General features: G+C 41.1%; 1 long non-coding RNA gene across 1 annotated transcript in view; it reads left to right on the plus strand.

Moving 5' to 3' along the window:
• The window catches only part of LOC309655992, a 318,822-nt gene that overhangs the window by 281,905 nt on the left and 23,597 nt on the right, over positions 1–13,320 (plus strand). The gene's annotated exons all lie outside the window — the stretch shown is intronic.

The following is a 13,320-nucleotide window of genomic DNA, read 5'->3' on the forward strand; positions in this document are numbered from 1 at the left end:
TTAGTAGTTTAAGCAAGTAATCATTTTCTTTTCCTTATGTAACAGGATGTCTGGAGGTTGCTGGTGTAGGTTCAAGAGTGGCTCAAGTGTTTCAGGGCTCAGTTCACTGCGTTTCTAGTTGTCTTTTCCTCATAGTCTCACAATGGCTGCTGAAGCTCTAGCCATCAAATCCAGTGTCCAGACAGGAAGAAGAAGGCCTAGGGAAAGAAAGGGTGATATCTTTATTTGGAAAGCAAGACTTTTCCAAAAATTCCTGATAGACTTCTATATATGTCTCATTGTATCACATGGCCTTGCTTGCTGAAAGAGAGTTTAGTTTCTGGTTTTGCAGCTTTTGTACTAGAGAAGCCAAGGAAAAGGGGGTTTGGGATTGATGTTAAGTAAGTCAACCCACAGTATTTGCTGTAAAAATGAATAGGTTAAATCTTCGTATTAAAATAAATAGGGCGGGTATATCAAGGTTCACTCAGGAAAACAAAAGCCACTCTGAATATTTACCACAGAAGATAAAATAGTGGAAATAACTACTGCAGAGCAGAATAAAGAAAAAAGAATGAAAAGAACCGAGGACAGTCTCAGAGACCTCTGGGACAACATTAAACGCACCAACATTCGAATTATAGGGGTCCCAGAAGAAGAAGAGAAAAAGAAAGGGACTGAGAAAATATTTGAAGAGATTATAGTTGAAAACTTCCCTAATATGGGAAAGGAAATAGTTAATCAAGTCCTGAATATTTACCACAAAGGGAGTTTAATGTAGGAGGTCAGTTACACAGGGGATTGAAGGTACGGAAGCTAAATGGGGGACAGTGAGGCAGCCCAGAGATTAGCAACCTCAGGAAACTATTATCCACTCAATGTTAGAAAGACAAGGGAGAAGGCAGAACAGGATCATTCAGGAGGAGCTGGAGCCAGAGCAGAGCTGCAGCTATTGAAGAAACAACACATAAGAGGTGGGGGGAGAGGAATGCCCCTGCTTATTTTTTTCTCTCACAGATTTCTTCTATTGGCCAAACCCAGTGGGAAGCCAGCTGACAGTCTGTAGGGACCCCACTATGATGCAGAGCTAAGTAAGAGAAGCACTAGGAATAAATTGGAGGGAAAACAGATCCAGGACCAAGTACACTTGGTTAAAATACAAGACACACCTCTATGTTAAAGTAGAGAATAGTATGGACAATAAAAGTAAATCAGGGGTGACAATATTAATATCAGATAATGTAGAATTCAAGGCCTGGGCCATTAAATGAGATGAAGAAGCATTTTTCTATTTCTTTTTTCCTTTTTCCATTGCTAATAGGTGCAATCCATAACAAAGATGAAGGAATCATTGAAACTTTAAGTGCTAAATCGTGTACATCAAATATATATATCAAAGCCTCTTAGAAATATGAGAAATCCACAAGAACCATAATCATAGAGGGGGACTTTAATCCCTGTGCTAGATCAAGCAGACAAAAGTAAATAAGGACATTCAACAAGAGCTCATATTAAGACATATGGCAGCAGCCAAACCTGAAATCAGAGATAGTCACAGCTTTAAGTGCTTTTATTAATACACAAGAAAAATGAAGATAAATGGATTCAATTATGGCTCCAACTCAAGAAGACAAAAAACAAATATAACTTTAGGAAAGAAAGAGAAAGGAATCAATAAAAACAAAAACAGAAATCAATACATTTGAAAGAAATGTGACATTGATAAATTTACCAAGAGCCTACTTCAAAAAGATCAATAAAAGAGACGAACTCTTGGAAAACCTTATCACAAAAAAGTGAGAAAGGACCCAAATACACAGCATTAAGAATAAGAAAGGTTATATAACCACAGATACAGAGATTAAATACATTGTAAGAGCAATATTGTATATGACTTAATCCTCAGACATTTAAAAATCTCAATGGTAATGATGATTTTATAGGGAAATAAAAATATTACAGAATTAAAAGAGGCCTTATTATGGCTCATGAAGCCCTGCAGTTATACTCTGTCATGGAAATTGGAGTATGACATCTATTAGGATGGAATGCAAACTGAGTTTACTGAACTGTTTTCCCTATTAGACTACAAGCTTCCTGAGGTCAAGGACTACACTTTATTTGATTTTGCATCTCCAGTATGTAGCTAAAGTATACAATGCAGATGTTCAGGGGATGTTTGTTGAAAACATTTCTTCTTTCCTCCCTCCTTTCCTTTCTTTCTCCCTTTGCCCTTACTTCCCTCCCTCCTCCCTTTTCCTTCTTCAACACATCATGGAATAATCAGGAAGCAGGATCCATTTAGTTTAGAATAAAGAGCGCTCTATTTATGTCTCTCTTTAGGTCCTAGCGATGGTCTGTTCTCTATAGATCCCATCACTCTATGAGGCAGGCTCCAGTGTGGGGTCCACAGAGGGTTCCTCTGCAAGCCGCAATGCTTATCAGGAGCTGCCTGGAGCTGGTGACTCACAGAATCGCCCAGCAGGCCCTGGCTGTTGCTAGGAAACCACAGTTCCCTGGTGGGACCCAGCACAACACTTGCAAGTTGTCCCTGATAACTTAGAGGAAGACAAGAGCTGTCAGAAAAAGTAGGGGGAAAAACAAAAAGCTAAAATGAAGGAAGTAGTTTTCCCTGCCCAGCACTAAATGACATGTACCTATGGGGACTAGAGATGAAAATAGTTGGAAGAGAAGTTAGCATCATTAAAACCACTTTTGCTCTTGTTTCTTTTGATGTTGTAAAAATGTGCTGTGAGAACATGGCCCAGAAGATATATCTGTTCTGTAGACAGTCTTGGCGTTTTCTGGAACTTTGGCCACGGGAGAGGCTGGGGGAGTGACAGAAGGGTCTTCTGCAGAATCCCTGACACTCTGCTTTGGACCTCTCCAGCTGCCTGGTCAGCCATCTTTGGCAGGTGAGTGCCTCCTGTGGCCAGCAGTCAGCACACTTTCAACCGACTGCAAATCAGTGCTGTCCAGGCACACTGGGAACAGCAGAAGGACAACAAGGAACTCTACAGCAGTGGTTCTCCAAGTTGACTGGGTGTCAGAATTTCCTGGAGGGTTTCTTAAACACAGATTGCTGGGCCCTCCTCCCAGAGTTTCTGATTCAGGAGGCCTTGGTGGGGGCTGAGAATGTGCATTTCTGCTAAGTACCTAGGTGGTACTGATGCTGCTCCTCCAGGGACCACACTTTGGGGACCTCGGCCCCAGACTATTAAATCTTACAAGGAATTGACAAGTCACTGAACTGATAGAGAAACAGAGGTTCAAGGAAGTGCAGTGGACTGCCCAAGGCCACTTAGCTACTGATGGTGGCCTCAGACCAGGTTTCCTGGATTGAACACTAGTGCTTCCTCCACTGCAAAATGCTCTCCAAGCAGTGTCTCTTTAAAAATTCTCCAAAAGACTCCAGATGGCCGCCAATAGGGGTGGTCCTATGAAGTGAATGCCAAGTTGCTAAATCCAACCCTGATAGCAACAGCTTTGAATGTGAAGCCAGAGACGGTTTGCAAAAGACTTTATGTTCTTCGTAGCGTTGTCTCTCATCTTTCTAAATGCTGTAGATAGAAAAGGAAGCATGTTGAGGAGGAGCAGACACAGCTAAGCAGGGCTCCAATACGTTTCCAAAGAGGCATGCCTCCAGTGCTACGCTGCCAAACTAGGGCTGCTGGTGGGAAGCCCCATCGGCTTTGGACTCAAATCACAAGGCAGGTCCCCCTTTTGCCTACAGCCCCACTGCTCCTCTTTGGCCTCTGTGTGTGCCGAGATAGCTCCAGAGATACATTTAAAACTTAAAAAAATATATATACATTCCTGGTGGCGCAGTGGTTGAGAGTCTGTCTGCCAATGCAGGGGACACGGGTTCGAGCCCTGGTCTGGGAGAATTCCACATGCCGCTGGAGCAAGTGGGCCCATGAGCCACAATTACTGAGCCCGCGCGTCTGGAGCCTCTGCTCCGCAACAAGAGAGGCTGCGATAGTGAAAAACCCGCGCACCACGATTAAGAGTGGTCCCCGCTTGCCGCAACCAGAGAAAGCCCTCGCACAGAAACGAAGACCCGACAGAGCCATAAAAAAAAAACAAAAACACATTCTTTTCACTTTTGCTTGCGTATGGGCTTCATCAGCCGTCAAGGCTAATTGTAAGCTGCTGGATACAAAAAGAATGAAAATCAGGCAAACAACATATATTAACAAGGTCTGGCTAAAGCAAAACTAGGGTGAGTATGGACTTTGTCGTTGGTCCTCCTGGTCTCCTCTTTGACCCTCTCGTGACCCTCCAAGGCCCTCCACTCTTCCCTCCTCCTCCTGATTTCTATTCCTGTATGACTTTGCTCTTCTTTTCCTTCAGCTAAACTCTACTCAGGTGTGAGATAGAAGAGATTTAAGGGCTCACAGATCTTCTAATTTTAATAAAGGACTTTTGAAGACTAAAAACCCTCCAAAAGTTGAATAAATGAAGCTCTAATGATGAAATTTGGGGGGTATTGGAGAATGGGGGGAGAATCCCTAAGAAACAGGACCTTATCCAGAATTTTTTATGTTGTACCTCATAGGTGGCCACTAATTTGTCTTCTGCTAAGGCTGAGACTTACATTGTGCCTTAATAATACTGACAGAGGGTCATACTTTAGGAACCATCACTTGTATTTGCCGTACTTCCATTCTCATGAGAAGTTTGTGCCCAGATGACATTCAGTTGGAACTGGTGGACAAATTCTTGTTTCTATAGCATAATGGTGCTAAGAAAAAAATAACTAGAGAGCTCCTCCTTCCTGCCAGGGTCTTAGCTTTGTTCATATTGTCTCTTCTTCGTGGGGTGAACTGTATGTTTGTGAGTGCTACCAAGTGAATGAAGAAATACTTGACATTGTACTTGTGTGTGGTGCTTTATAGTTTTCAGTGTGCTTCATATACATTATCCCCTTTGAGCTCATTTCTTGAATTTTTGGAAGTTGTAATTTCCATTTTACCTCTGAGGGTACAGAGGTTCATATACATCAGCTAGATAGCAGCAGAGCTAGAACTTGAATCTAAACCTTTTGATTTCTGATTCCAAATAGACTATATTTCATCCAAAAACAATAAATCAAGGATGTATCATAGAGGAGGCTGACTGGGTGGGTAGAGAGGCTCTTGGAGGACTAACTAGAGCTGGGAAGTGACTCTGGTCAGCCTATGAACATACTGAAAAGGGGAACATTATGGAGCTGGCCCTCCTTCTGGTGATTCCAGCGGATGTCATGATTTGTGTGTCTTAAGTCCAGGGTAGTGGGGTAGCAACAACATGGTGTGGCCTGTGACTCTCAGGAAGTCAGGAGAGTTAAGAAAATGTGGGTTGGGCTGGCAGAGAGGAAAGATGGAGCTTAAATGGAGAAGAGGGTTCTTCCTGTTACCTCTACGATTCCATTCATGCAGTGAAGGTAAGTCCTGAGAAGGGGGGGAGGCTCCTTCAAAATCATATTTCACCTGGGAATGCAAAAATGGGCAAGTAGAAGGGCTTGTGCTGACTGAGGTCCCTCAGGAATTATCTGTGTGTTGTCTGCTTACTCAATGCTCTGTATAAGTGTTACACAGTATTGTATTTCATTAATATTGTTTTGTCAGAGAGTACTTGTCCTACATTTCAGATGTTCCCAGGGATGCTGGGAGAAGGAATAATGTTAACCAGCAATATTCCATGCATTTAATTACTCCTGGGAAATTACGATAGCCATAGCGTTGACTAAGGAGTTAAGAGAAGAAGGAAGGCATTTCAGGTGTGTGGATTAGCAGGCACAAAGGTACTAAGACGGGAATGAGCTTAATCTGTGGCGAAGAATAAAATCCTCTGCCTTGTCAAAGTGGAGAATCTGGGAATAATAGAAAGTAAGATTGAACAAGTAACCTGAGACTGGATTATAGGGTCTGGAGTGTCACATTGAAGAGGGCTGCCTTGATTGTGGGCATCACTGAAGGTTTTTAAGCAAGCATCATTTTAGGAAAATTATTCCAGCAATGCGCAGGATGGTTTGGAGTGGGAAGAACCTGGGGGCAGGGAGCAAAGACATGAGGCTACTGGAGTAATTTTTTTTTTTTTAATAATTTCTAGTTTGCCTTTATTCCTGGAGGATATTATTATCAGGGGTCCCAAGTGAACACTTGAAGTATTTATTTATTTATTTATTTATTTACTTATTTATTTATTTATTTATTTATTTATTTATGGCTGTGTTGGGTCTTCGTTTCTGTGCGAGGGCTTTCTCCAGTTGCGGCGAGCAGGGACCACTCTTCATCGCGGTGCGCGGGCCCCTCACTATCGCGGCCTCTCTTGTTGCGGAGCACAGGCTCCAGACGCGCAGGCTCAGTAATTGTGGCTCACGGGCCTAGTTGCTACGCGGCATGTGGGATCTTCCCAGACCAGGGCTCGAACCCGTGTGCCCTGCATTGGCAGGCAGATTCTCAACCACTGCGCCACCAGGGAAGCCCTGGAGTAATTTTTATAGGAGGTAATAAAGAGCTGACCTTGTATGGAAATGGAGAGGAAGGACAGATATGAAAGACATTAAGATGAGCCTCTTTTAGTTGTCAAGGAGAAAGTCAATTGTTGAACACATTGTCCCCGCTGGGATCTTGTGGGCAAGAAGCAGGTTTTCCTGCTATTCTCTTAACCTCCACTCTTGCTGCTTGTTTTCTCAATGTGGTCTCCTGTTGTCTTAATGGAGCAGTGGAGCTCTGCTCATTAAAACTGTGCAGCACATTGCAAGTTTCACTCATTTTAAGTAACTGATTTTATAGCATTTCAAACCTGCCAAGTTGATAAATTAGGCACTGTATTATTTTACAAAATCTGGAGTCTCAAATTTAGGGAATTTTGAAAATTAGCAAATCCTATGGCAAATGGCAGCACCTGCTGGCAAATATGATATTACAGGCTAACTCTAGTAGGCAATGGAATGGCCCAGAAAAAGATGAGCAAAGAGAACAAAGCTGCAGGAGCTGGAAAGTTTGAGAAGGGGAATCCATAGGCTAGGGAGAAATTAACATATTCCAGGGAAAGATAGGAAAAGAAATCAGTGGTGCCAGGAAAACCCCAAAGTTGGAGAAATCAATTCAGAGAATTTTTAAAGAACTAATATGTGTCTATCACTATGCTAGGTGCTTGGACAATATAAATGTGATATCAGACAAGGTTCTTGACCTCATAGGTGATTATATATTGCGAATAATAAATTCTAAATGCTGCAAAAACTTCTTTTAGGATAATATTGCAACAGATTGACTACCCTCCCTAAATCTTCTTCAATAATGATTTTTTATTTAATGCGTTTGAGAATTATTTCCTTGGGAATTGTTTTCCCTGTGAAAATACTTTTTAACATTATATTGGAAATTGGTGTGTGTATGGGGGAGGCGGGGAATGGTTTCACTTTACATGCCTTGTTACTAGAATTCATACATTTAGAAAGTCAGATTTTTCAGACTATGTGATTCGCATTCGTGATTCAAAGGAGATGATAAAAGTCTTTATAAGGTCTGGTCCTAGATTTTCAGGGAGACTGGCGTGTAAAAGACTTCATAATTTATTTGATTATATCCACCTTTTTTTCCCCCCCCGGGAAGAATTTAAGACTAATCTAAGGCAGATAAGATCAGCAACTGTAAAGAACTAATTATGTGCAAACCTCTGTACTAGTTATGGGAAGGGGTAAGATGAGGCATGAGACATAGTGACTACTCTGTGGAAAGGTAGGAGCAGGGATAAAAAGTTAATGAATAATAAAAGATTAACTATTAGAACATAGTTTTGGAGTTTGCCTGCCTGGGTCAAAATCCTGGCTCTGCAGTTGTTTAGCTGGGCAACCTTGGGCAGGTTGTGAGAGCTTTCAGTGTCTGATCTGTAAAAGGGAGAAATAATAGTACCCGCCTCCTAGGTTTGTTGTGAGTTTTAAATAGGTTAATGTATATAAAGCACTATATAGAGACAGGAATTAGTAAGCACTATACGTGTTCACTACTATTATAATGGAAAGTGGTAAACGAGTGGCGTAGTCAGTAATCTCTGCAGGAGTTAGCTGTAAATCCTTTTGGGAAACAGTGTTATAAATAAAGAAGTCGTGTTGAGGAGAAAAGAACACAGAAGGGTGAACTGGGGAGGCTTACTGGTGGTGACTCATGTAAGCTCAGTCTTTGAAAAGAAGTAGGATTTTTATGAGAGAAGAGGCAGGCAGAATGGCCTGAATAATAGGGTATGGAAATGATGGAGCCTGTTACAGGGGCGGGAAGAGAGGCTGGTCTGTCTGGGGCCTTGAGAGCTTAGAGAAGTAGTTGAAACCCTGTGTTGGGATGCTCATGGGGGCCTTGACTACCATGCTGAGGAGTCAGAACTTGACTGAAGACTTGAGAGCCACGGAGGGGGTTTGAATGGGGGAGTGTGGCACATTAGGAAACTTAATCTGTGAAGGATGCTGCAAGGCCAGGAGACTGATTATGGGTTGCAGGGGAGGAAAATAATTTTCCCTCTACCCTTCTGAGTTCTTAGCTGAGATCTCTGTAGTAAAAGACAGATTAACAAGAGAAAACAAATGGAAATTTATTAACATGTAGCCCTCATGTATACATGGGAGATACCCAGGGAAAAATGAGTAACTCTCCAAGGTAGCTTAGAATTCAGGGTTAAATACCATCCTAATAGAGAAAGAGGAGGGGTACATAGGCCTCTTAAGAGGAGAGTAAATGGTTTTTAGGAAAGATGAATGGACTTTAGAAGAACAGAGGGGAGGTGTGATAGTTTGTGACAAAGTGTGTCTGGGTGTGGTGTCGACTTCCAGGCTCCTCTCCTGTGATAAGAGTCAATCTCGCCTGGTTGATGAAACTTCTGGGGAGGGGATTTATGACAAGTGAGATCCTTTTGGAGGATCTGACTTTGGGCAGATAAGGGAGTTCAGAGGAAGCCTCTCCCTGCATTTGCTGTTTTTCAAATGCCTACAGTTCAAAATAATTAATTTACCAAAGTAGCCTATTTTGGGGTGGCATGTTCTGCTACCCTCAGGGTCAAGTCAGTGTAGAATCAGAACTGCAATGATGAGAATCTGGACAAGGGGAAGGCAGATGGAAGGATGCTGAAATGGACCTAAGGAAGACTTGATGACATTGAGTGCTGGGGCCAAGGCAGAGGGTGGGGGAGAGCCCGCTGTTGAGGCTGGAGACATTGGGATAGTTGAGGTACCAAGTGAGCTTAGGAGGAGGCTGGGGATACTGCAGATGATATTCTAGACCTATTGAGTTTGCAGTGATAGGAATAAATGAACACTCCTAATGTCTGAGGCAGTTTCCATTAAGGGGCTCAGATAAATGGCCCTGGCAGTTCTAGGGTAGAGGGTCTCCTTGAACACGAAGTACATCTCTAGACAGATATCCAAATGATTTCCTCAACTTTTCATTTTTATATATGTAATGTCATTACAGGACTAGTGATTTCAATGCTTTTAGGCTGAATCAGGGTAGCATTTGTCTGCGCTCCTCAAGAAGCACTTGAGCAATATAAAGTTTTCATCATTATCAGCATTAAGTGTGACCCATCCATCCTGCCTAATTCACATTCAGCCTTTCATGCTGACTTTCTGCCCGAGGACCCCGATGCCTCTCCTTCCAATTTAGCATTAATATTAATGATGGGTGCTCGAGCAGAAAGTCAGATCAGCAGGCAGAGTCAGATCTGCTCCTTACAGAGTTTCCAGTTTCCCCAAATGCAAATGTCTTCGGGGCAGGGGGGTGGGGGGGGATTTTTGTCTTTCAGGTGAAGTCAGGTAAGTGACGAGAACTCCTTTTCTCGAGTGAAAGGCTGATGCCATTAGAAATGGTTCGCTCTTTGCAATCTCATTTAGCAGCACACTAAGCAGTGGTTCATTAAGCTGTAAGCAGCTGTGTAGTGGCACCAGAGGCTTCTTAGGGCACTGGGCTGAGATGGTGGCTTCACTGTTTAACTTCTGCATCTGGGACCATTTAGAGCTCTGTAGAAAGAACAGTGAGTGCGGTGAAATTGAACATGGCCAGATTTGCCCTAACATTGAATTAAGGCTATAGGCTCTGAGATCCAGAAATAGTAACAGCATCATACATAAAACAAGATGGGGTAAATTTTGCAAAGGAGCATTTGTTTTCCCATTTCAAGTGGTCAGGTGTAATAGGGATAGGAAGTAAAGTAGAAATAAAAATTGTAATCTATACCTCGGCCCAGATGCCAAATTGTGGTAAGGTGCATTTCAGTATGTCTTAGGTTTTTACCTAAACATTTTCTTTCTATGTGGCATTGTGGATGGGTTCAAAATTATCTTAAGGGTATGGGATTTCTCTGGTGTGTAATCTGTTCACTTAGTTCTCCTTCCACTTGTAAGTCAGCAATGCCCCCAGTGGTAGTGAGCACAAGTAACTCAATATGCTTTGAGTCATACTTTCCATTTTTATCACTTTTGCTTGTTTTATAGTCTAATTTTAGGCCTGACTTATTTTTTCCTCTCTTACTGCTATATTAATAAAATTCACAATGCCTTGAATGTAGCAAAGAGTCAACTGTTCATTGAATGACTTGTTTCATAATTGTAGTAGGCAGTAAAGTGCTCAGAATGTTGCCGGCTTTGGCAATTCTATTGTGCAAGCAGTGTAGGCATAAGAGTAAGGCACACTCGGGTTCTCACTGTAAGTCACCAGAGGCAAGTTGCTTAAACTATCTGTATCCCAGTTTCCTCATCTGCTAAAGGCGAGTGTATGATCTTCACAGAATCATTGTGAAGAATGAACAGAAAACATAAAAAAAGTATACCTAGCAGAATACCTAGCATATTAATACGCCTTTAGAAAGAATTTGCCAAGGAAATGAATAACTCCAAGGCAAGATTTCAGAAGACATAGACAGTCTTCCAAATACAGCCAAGTTTCAGAAGTGTCATGCTGATGACATACCCAGTGTGGCGCTAGCTATGTATTATAATCCTTTCTTTCAGTATACATTTTTTTAACTGCCAGATTTATGGTGAAAGGGAACTTGGATATCTAAAATGTTGTGAAATTTTTCTAAAGGTGAATTGAAAGGGATTTTCTCTCTGCTTTTAATAATGTAAACCAAGAGCAAAAATGGACTCTATAAGGTACATTCCAACTTGCCATGAGAACTTAAGATTGCTTAAAAGGATGAATAAACAAAAAAGAAACAGTGTGAAGTGAGCTCTATGAAAACTTCAGTGTCTCAAAAGAGTATTTGGAGAGAATATTGTGATATCATGACCTGAAGATTGGACCACTGCCCCCCTGAGAGCCACCAGGCGTATTCATGTTCTCACGGACTTCCTGTACTGTTTGTGGATACCTCTAACTATCATGAAGAAAGATAGTGTAATGGACCTATTTTTGCTTTAGGGCTTAATTAATTTTTCTTCACAATGCAGTGAAGTAAAATTATTTCTGGGAAAGAAGAAGTGGAACTTTGTTGAGAGTACTGTTAGATAATTTGGACTTTTATATCCATTAGCCATAACTCAAGAAATCAGAGCAGAGAGACAGGCTTAGAGTTAATGAACAAACCACTCAAGAAATGAGGTAAAAGTGGAAAGCCACAGGTTCATTTTTTATCAAATGTTCTCTAAACTTAATGTTGGCTGTGGAAATTGATCACATGGTCCTCCGGGAGACTGACTAGATTGCCTTCAGAGCCACTAGGTGCATCCAAATTGCTCTAACTTAACCCCCTTCCCATTTTTTTTAAAGCCTTGGCTTACTTCTCAGTCACATTTGAGGATTTTTTTGGACCCTAAGTCTTAATTTAATTAGTATTGCCTCTCAAAGGGAGAAATTTACCACTTTATAACAGTAAACATATACACCAAAGCTGCCTTACGAGGTAACCGGCTTAAGCTTTTAGGAGGAACTACCTTTATTTTAGCAGTAACCTGGGGTTACTGCTAGTCTGTTTTGTAGCTGCAATTCAGAACTCCTGGAGAGGGTTATAAGGCTGTATCCAACTTACTTGTAACCTTACTCAAATATGACAGTGGTGAACTCCTGAAGATGGCAGCAGCACTTTAAATTCCACCAGCCCAGGAAGGGCCTATGGTTAACACAACCAGAAATCAAATGACGCTGGCAATCTCCTTACTGTTTTCCCTGTGCCCCCATTTCCAGCCACTATTTCAGATTTCCACTTTACCTCTTTGAGCCCTACACAGAGTAGAGTATAGAAAGAAGGAAGTGAAGCCCCCAAAATGTCTGTCTAATCCTCTTTATCAAAGAAGAAAGGAATTTTTAAACCTTTCAACACCACCAGCCCCTCCATTTCCCTCCTAAATGTGGATTTTCTCTCTACTTGAGGGTGAAACTGAAGGAATAGAAAAGGAGATTGTAGATTATACACTGATTTTTAAAATATTACCCCTCACTAGCTAGTTATACTGTTAAGCAAAGAATGAGCAAACTATCCCTTCTGTTCTCTATTGCCAGAAATGCCCTTTAAAGAAAATTAATGTTTCCTCTGTAATTGCTGAGAACTATAAATTACAATGCCTGTACATAAGAGATCTCCATAAATATAAATCTGAGTCTTTCACATTTGATCTGAAAAGCTATATTATTTATATAATTTTCTATGTGGAACTGAAGATCTAAAACAAATTTTCTACGCTGATTATTACATTTATGTTTATAATTATTTTAACTTAGATTTTTAAATTGCAGAGGCAATACAAGCTTATATAAAAAGTCAAACAATTCAGAAATATATATGGAGAAAGTTAATAATCTGCTCTGCCCATCCTACTTCCTGAGGTAACTGTTAAATATGCTCAGAAAAATAGCCCCCAAAGTGGGATTGTACTGTACACATTATTGAAACTTTCTCTGGATCAATAGATATAGATCGAAGTCTTTTAAAATAGCTGCATAATGTTTCATAGTATGGATGTAACATAATTTATTCAACCATAGCTCCTGTGATGGACATTTGTACTATTTCCAGTTTTGTCATCACCACAAACACTGGTGCAATTTCATGTACAGCCTTATGGACTTATGCTTTTATTTCTGTAGGCCACAGTCCTCAAAGTAGAATGTTACTTAGAGGGTTTTGTGTACTACAAATTTTAGTGAATACTGCCAGATTGCCTTCTAAACAGGGTGTAACAGTATTTGAGTGTTCATTTGCTTGCATCCTTACCAGCACTTGATGTTACCAATATTTAAAAATTCTTTGCCAATCTGTTGGAAGGAAAATGGTATCTTATTTGAATTTACATTTCCTTGGCAAGACTGCATCGTATAGTGTGTAAAAGCATGGACCCACAGCCCACCTGGCTGGCTGTGCTGCTTACTA

Source organism: Balaenoptera physalus, assembly GCF_965194825.1.
Source record: "Balaenoptera physalus genome assembly, chromosome: 2".
Taxonomy (NCBI): domain Eukaryota; kingdom Metazoa; phylum Chordata; class Mammalia; order Artiodactyla; family Balaenopteridae; genus Balaenoptera; species Balaenoptera physalus.